The sequence below is a fragment of the Phalaenopsis equestris genome, unplaced genomic scaffold (assembly GCF_001263595.1).
Source record: "Phalaenopsis equestris unplaced genomic scaffold, ASM126359v1 Scaffold000342, whole genome shotgun sequence".
Taxonomy (NCBI): Eukaryota; Viridiplantae; Streptophyta; class Magnoliopsida; order Asparagales; family Orchidaceae; genus Phalaenopsis; species Phalaenopsis equestris.
Genome location: NW_018164784.1, coordinates 410,952 through 418,022, shown reverse-complemented (window position 1 = coordinate 418,022; position 7,071 = coordinate 410,952). Strand labels below are relative to the sequence as shown.

At 38.0% G+C, this 7,071-nt stretch overlaps 1 protein-coding gene across 2 annotated transcripts in view; it reads right to left on the bottom strand.

Moving 5' to 3' along the window:
• Window positions 1–7,071, bottom strand: part of LOC110025921 (2-C-methyl-D-erythritol 4-phosphate cytidylyltransferase, chloroplastic) — a 57,952-nt gene that overhangs the window by 49,306 nt on the left and 1,575 nt on the right. The gene's annotated exons all lie outside the window — the stretch shown is intronic.

The following is a 7,071-nucleotide window of genomic DNA, read 5'->3' as shown; positions in this document are numbered from 1 at the left end:
ATTTCTAAGGTTCTAAGATAGTCGAAGGGAGATCCCTAAGGCTAGATCCTAAACCCTAAGAGGAAGACTAGACCTTACTAAAAATGAGGTCAACAGGCTTACCCTCGATGGTGATAGGGAAAGTCAAAGGCACGAAAGAGACGATAAGTTCAACCCCTTCCATATGAAGGAATTCAGTGATGAAGAAAAAATGTCACGAAGCTTTGGAATCCAGTATCAGAGGAGGTCGAAAGAGGAGGCCACATATGGAAAACAGGAGAGTTTGAAGATGAAGCAAGAGAGACAACGCCAGTTTCTACCACATTACTATAGACAGAATGTTCAGAACGTAGCTTCAAAAGTGGAGAGACCACATCACCGAGCAATCACCACAACTTACAAGCGGATTTCAACTTCAGGATCTTACAGCCAGAGTACACCCGGGAGCACCAGAGACGACCCCGTCAAAGGAAAAGTTGATTCGAAATGGAAAATAAATGGAACCAATCCGCATCCCTAAAATTTTCACAGCCAAGAAGTGTTACAAGTGTCACAAATTTGGGAATATTGAATAAGACTGCAGTATCAAGAGGTGATCTATTTCACTGAGCATGGCACTCTTGATGAAGTGGGTAATGATAAAGTGACACTGAAGACAGTGATGACACAAAGGAGGAGGACTAGCTTCCAGTTGAGGAGGAAATAAAATACACAGTTCTAGTTGAGCCATAAGAGAGACTCTAACTGACTGCACGGTGAGTGTCCAGGACAATCTTGAGTTTGAGGAACTGACACCAGAGGCATGGCAACCCTATATAAGGAAATCCAGACCATTCAGATCTATAGGCTCATTCCTGAGTTGCCACTGCTCCAGCAAGTCGTCAATGAGGCTCTGTTATGCCACGTCGAGATGATTTTAGGGAGTTATTTCAATGTGAGATTCAGTTCAGTATGGTGCCCATTATCAACTGTTCAGACGAGATGGATAAATCCCAACTTTGAAATTTGTCTTAGGAGTTTGATGGGAAAGGAAATTCTTTAATGGGATCCAGGTCCTATCAGAGAATAAGAAGTCTCTCCTGAGGGATTCCTGGTGAGAGTAGTGCAGCCTGCCACAAATTTTGACCTAACCTTATTTTTTTCATGTTGATTTTCAAAATCAGCAACCATAAACCAATTTTTACACTCTCTTTCACCTCCCAACTCTAAACCCTAGCCATGCCACAAGGAGATACATGCTCGAGCCTACCCGAAAAGAGATACAATCTGTCGACATCAACGGAGGCTTGTGGACATTGAGTATGAAACTAAGGGGGCTTACCCTCGATGGTGATAGAGAAAGTCAAAGGCGCGAAAAAGACGAGAAGTTCAACCCCTTCCATATGAAGGAATTCAGTGATGAAGAAAAAATGTCACGACGCTTTCGAATCCAGTATCAGAGGAGGCCGAGAGAGGAGGACACATATGGAGAACAGGAGAATTTGAAGATGAAGCGAGAGAAACAACATCAGTTTCTACCACATTACTATAGACGGAATGTTCATAATGTAGCTTCAAAAGTGGGAAAACTACATCACCGAGCAATCACCACAACTTACAAGCGGAGTTCAACTTCAAGATCTTACAGCCAGAATACACCTAGGAGCACCAGAGACAACCCCGTCAAAGGAAAAGCTGATTCAAATGGAATCAATCTGCATCCCTAAATTTTTCACAACTAAGAAGTGTTGCAAGTGTCACAGATTTGAGTATATTGAATAAGGTTGCACTGTCAAGAGGTGATCTATTTCACTGAGCATGGCACTTTTGATGAAGTGGGTAATGATAAAGTGACACTGAAGACAGTGATGACGCAAAGGAGGAGGACTAGCTTCCAATTGAGGAGGAAATAAAATGCACATAGTTCTAGTTGAGCCATAGGAGAGACTCTAACTGACTGCACGGTGAGTGTCCAGGACAGTCTTGAATTTGAGGAACTGACACCAGAGACATGGCAACCCTAGATAAGGAAATCCAGACCATTCAGATCTATAGACTCATTCCTGAGTTGCCACTACAGAGGGAGGTCCAGCAAGTCGTCAATGAGGCTCTGTTATGCCACGTCGAGATGATTTCAGGGAGTTATTTCAATGTGAGATTCAGTTCAGTATGGTACTCATCATCAGCTGTCCAAACGGGATGGATAAATCTCAACTTTGAAATTTGTCTTAGGAGCTTGATGGGAAAGAAAATTCTTTAATGAGATGAAATTTATCTTAGGAGCTCGATGGATAAATCAGTCTCCTTCTTCGACGAATGAAGTTGAAACTCCCTTCAACCTCGGGAAACTGACCTGAGAGCTTAGGGCTGAACCGACCCCAACCAGTTCAGTAAGAGAAGGCTTTCGGTCCAGCAGGAGGCTGGACAAGCCCCCTCCTCCCTCTTTGAGCGGAAATTATTCCTCCTTCCTATTTTCATTTCCCGCCTATCCATTTTCTATTTATATGTGTGTTTTTTGTCATAGGATTTGTTTTGGTCTTTCAGATTTCAGAATTCTGTCCAGCTTGTCGCCGACAGTTGTTTTCCCTTTTAAGGTTGTATCCGAAGGTGAAAAAGTGATCGAATTGTAACTCGTCTGAGATGGTGATCTTCTCCAAGGGTTTGGGAGGTGCTCCAACTATAACTCACTCCCGTTGGGATAACTATCTTTCCCTTTTCATCTAACCTACTCGTTGCCCCTCTCCACAGTCCCTTTCCCCCGATTCCAGCAGCCAACCACATCCTTCCTATGATCCTAGTCACAATTCACTTCACCTTTTCCTTAAATGCAGCCAGCACCTAATCCATCAGCTTCCTAGCCGTTGATCTCATTCCAACCTCCTCTATAGCCACTATAACATCCCCCAATCTCTCCCGTTATTACCAACACCCCACCCAGCCTCACAATCTTACGCCCACTTACAATCACCTGGACTGCCTCCCTCCTAAGCCCCCTTTCCTGCTCCAACTGTAAGTCTGCTCCTCCCTCATGTAATTGCCAACATATTCCACCATAGCATCCTCCAACCTAGCCGCCAGCAACTCCTTGCACCTACTTTCCCACTCGCTCGCCCTCACAACCACCTCCAATCCGACCCCTACCTGTTGTCCAGCCGCCAGCCACCACCCTCATCCTAGCTCTAGGGCATCTTTCTATATTTTTTATCATTTATTTCCTTTTTGAAGAGTCTTCATTGTAACCTATTTAAATTTCAGCAATAAAACTTGCATTCCTATTGTGGTTTGGATTAAGTCCAATATCACCAGCCTTTTATTCTTCAATGATAAGGCTTGTAAGAGCGAGGGTTGTCTCCACCCAAACTTTCCTCCTCATCCTATCCCTTAAGGTCGGAAAGCTTAATTCGAAAAAAGATAGAGAAAGAAACCTAAACATAGTTAATCCAGTACATATATTTAATTAATCTAATTAACATACTAATTATGTTTAAAGTTCTAGTTTGGTTATGTGCATAAATTAGACTATTTTGTAGGATTTAGGTCTAGGATTGGATAAATCCTAGATGACTATTTTATAGGGATCATGAAATTGATATTTAGGGTTAAGGATTCCTAATTACATGTGGAATTCATTTTAGTTTTGTATGCCATTTATTATTTTATTAAATGACTAAGACTAACAAACGAATAAATTTTTACATGATAATTTAAGCCTAACTTAAAAGTATTTATAAGAAAATATTTTAATAGATTCTTTATCATAAAAAAATCATCAATTGTTTAGGGTTGTCAAGCTCTTGTTATGCAAGATATTCAGTGTATTTCTAATCTAAATTCTATTTAATGAAGAGTTTACAGAGCGCCATGTATAGAGGCATTACCTAATATAGTTTGTTTAGTTGACATTACCTATTTAGTTTGTTCTCGCAAACTAATGTCTATTGATTTTCTAATTTCATATTATTAGTTGTGCATTGATTAAAGAGTTTGTGGATTTCTGTTTCTAACATTATGAGTTCATTTTGGTCTTAAAATTACAAATTTAATTTAATAAAAAATTTATATTTCTCTTGAATATCCATATGATATCACATCTCGTTTATGTTTTGGTTGATAAATTGGTAGATGTCATTTAATTTAGATAGTTTGAACAATTATATTAGTGAATAATTATTATTAACGGCATTTTATTGTTAAAAAGATAAACTCTCAAGTTACCAAACTCCATCTTGCCATGATCCATGTGGACTCTTCCAAGCCTAGGGTGCAAGATTGTCACAATTCACATGCTCAAACCACTTAAGGTTATTTTTCACTATTTTTTCTTCAAACGCTACCCATGACATTCCTCTAATATAATTAGTTCCCAGTCTATTATTCCTAATTTTTCAAATATGTCTTAATATTCTCAGTTATGCCACAAGACTTGTCTGTTAATAACTACATTATTACCCCATTCATATTCATACAGCATAAGTGACCTAATTATACTTTTATTAAATTAGTTTTAAGTCTCCATGATATTCTCTTCCTATATAATTATTTTTGAGGAAATTCTCCATTCTAACCACCCATTCATAATTTTGTTAAGTTATATCCGCATTGATTATTTAACAAATTCTAAATACTTATATCAATCGCACCTACTACACTTATTTCCTTCCAACAAAAATTAACATACTTAGTATCGCCATTAATTTTTAAGGTTTGCTTAGTATCTCTATTCTTATCATGTTTGGTTGCCGTAATATTTCATCCCAATTCATTGAAGAATTAGTATGTGCCCTTCAAAACTTCAAGTGTATTGCTTCCTAGAAAAGAAACACATGTGCTTATCATCGCCATCCGCTACTAATCCTAATTTTGATCCATAAGCTTCCCATAATTATTCAAGGCAATTTGATTATAGCAGAGACAACTTGTGTGTAGCTCTGTGATACACTTTCTCATTTGCCAATTCACACATAGACTGCTTATGAATGAATATGGTAGTAAAATATGACAATGTAGCTCAATATCACCAAACTAAAACCAGTGTACTATTATAGATTCAGTTGTTTCCTATGCCAAAAATACCTCAACAATTTCAAAAAAAAATGCTTTTACAAACCACAGATAAAATCAGAAATCAATATTCTGAGTATCACTTAAAAGCCCGTATAGTATATACATTAACCCTTATTCCCCTTATTCAAAAAAAAAAACCAAAATAAAGGCACCCTAACCAAACACCAACAAATTGAATCTGGAAGATAAAACCCATGTAGAGAAAAAACAATCAGAAGCCTCAGAAGTCATAAAAGTAAAGATCTTTTTAACCTTGAAAGAAAATTTGACGGGTATCAGCAACAAAATGCTACGCAATGTGCCAAAGAAAAACATTTACAATGGAATAAATGCATAAAGAATGACATAAAAATTACAAGCTTCCCATTGTATCAAGCATGAGAATTACTATCAACTTCTAGGAAAGCATTAGAACACTATTCTCTCCACAATCCAACCTTATAATTGATGGAATTAAGATAAGATATTACGGTTTGTACTAGATTTGTTCATGAGAATTCCATAACTCTACCTGCAAAGCCTACAATAGGTCAATGGGCATGAAATAGAGGAATAAGAGAATGAATAAGAAGAAGGGGGAAATGGAGCAAAGATAAGGAAGCTTTAAAGAATTTATTGTCATCCAAAAAAAAAGAAAGAAGATAATCCCCATAAATGACCCTATAAACTTTCTTAATAAGGTTTTAAGCGCTATAGGAAACGTTACATTATGGCCTCGTAGAAAAAGAACAAATAAAAATACTTGATTGAATGGCAAATGTGAACATCAAAATTAGTACACCAATGAATAAATATGGACGGCCCCCACTGCAAGTGGCTCGGAGAGGTTAGATGAGGTTGTGGATCCTTATAGGTGAATTTCAACTTGGCATTGAACTTTTTGGTTTGGGGCGGTCAATAGTGAATGTCTTCTATCGAGTGGCGACTGCTTTTGTCGATTGAGTGATAGGCCTCTAGAGTTATAGTGAGAGGTCTTTTGGTTGGGAAAAGTGACCCCAATTAGTCCTCGTTTCCTGATGAGTGCACTATTCATGCCTTCGGTATATAAGCAAATGGTTTCTCATGCTAAAGCGAGTGCACAAGGATCCTGAGAGTAACCCCAGCTTAATTCTCTCGGTTCTTAGAAGGAGTACCTCTGTCTTTGAGCTCTTACAATCCTAACTTCATATCTCCAGCTAGCCTAGTTTGCTTGTATAGCAGTCCTGGTTCAGACTTTCAGAAAGGAAGTGTTGGACTAAAAATTGCCTTGAATGATGATGGCAACTAGGTAGTATTAAGAATGCAACAACAACAACAAAGCCTTAATCCCACTACGTGGGGTCGGCTACATGAATCATTTTTCTTCATTGTGTCATATTTAGTGTCATATTTTCATTTAGTTCAAGTAAATTAAGATCATTTTTATAAAATAAGCCCAAGTCTTCTTAGGTCTACTTCTGTCTTTCTTAACATAAGTCGAATTTAAAACATCTACTCTCCTAATCGGATCATTAGATGGTCGACGTTTAATGTGACCAAACCATCTAAGATGACTTTCTCTAATTTTGTCCCTATCACGAATATATTCATTTCTCATTTTGTCTCTAAGTGTAAAGCCACTCATCCACCTAACCATTCTCATCTCGGCAACATTGAACTTATTATTATGCTTCTCTTTTAAGGGCCAATGTTCAGCGCCATAGAGCATTGCAGGTCTCACCACCGTCTTATAAAATTTTCCTTTCAGTCTAAGCGGTACTTTTCTATCACACAAAATGCCCGAAGCATTCCTCCACTTCAACCAACCAACTTGAATTCTACTATTAACATCCCCATCTATATCACCATCGCTTTGGACAACGGACCCAAGATATCTAAATCGATCACACCTTTTAATAATTTGATCACCCAAAGTCACACTTCTGTCACTAGAGCTATTACTACTAAAATTACATTCCATGTATTCAGTTTTAGTTCTACTTAAACGAAGGCCTTTAGAATCCAATGTAGACCTCCATAATTCAAGTTTTTCCTAGGCTTTTTCTCTCGTTTTATCCATGAGAAGAATAT